The sequence below is a fragment of the Halyomorpha halys genome, unplaced genomic scaffold (genome assembly GCF_000696795.3).
Source record: "Halyomorpha halys isolate HHAL.00 unplaced genomic scaffold, Hhal_1.1 Scaffold8.1, whole genome shotgun sequence".
In the NCBI taxonomy this organism is placed as follows: Eukaryota; Metazoa; Arthropoda; class Insecta; order Hemiptera; family Pentatomidae; genus Halyomorpha; species Halyomorpha halys.
The window spans coordinates 1,441,868-1,442,625 of NW_027111933.1; positions in this window are offsets into that span (position 1 = coordinate 1,441,868).

The following is a 758-nucleotide window of genomic DNA, read 5'->3' on the forward strand; positions in this document are numbered from 1 at the left end:
TGTGTGTGTGTGTGTGTGTAAAAACAAGTATTTCTGGGCCAAAAAAAGTTTTCATACAAGTGAACATTGAGAAGTTTTAAGTAATCCTCAGGTCAAAAAATCTCAGGACTGGTTGTGGATTAATAGGTTCTAAGGGAAACTGATAGCCCTCACTAATAGCAATAATGAGGAGTAGATAGTTGACCGTAGATTAATAATTGGAGAAGATGGTCGGGGGTGTGGTCAGGAAAATAAAAACATAAGTAAATTTTTGTTCATTTATGTTTTTTTTGCTAACCGCAACCCCAACCATCTTCTCCAATTAACTAATAGCAATACATCAAGCCAGTTAAGACTTCACAGCTCCCACAATGGGTCGTAAAACATGTGAACTCAATTGAGTTCCGTCATTAAAGATACCTTGTTTCCTTATTCCATCAAGGTTTCAGTTTTAGGGAGATTGTTAAACGTAGTCATTCCACAGTCAATAATGATAAAAAAGTTTAAAAGTGGATCTACTGACAATATAAAACGCTCAGGGTAGCCTAAAATGATAGCTACTAGGGAAGCCAGAACTATTGTTCGAATAACTGCAAAAAAATCCAAAAATTAGTTCCAGGGAATTACCAGAACATATAGAAACAACGTCTGGCAAATCAGTTACATCTCAAACTATAAGAAATATGCTTCATAAGGGAGGCTACAAAGGAAGATCACCCTGGAAGAAGCCATTTATCACTAAGAAAAACCGGCTCAAGAGGTTGAATTTCGCTATAGAA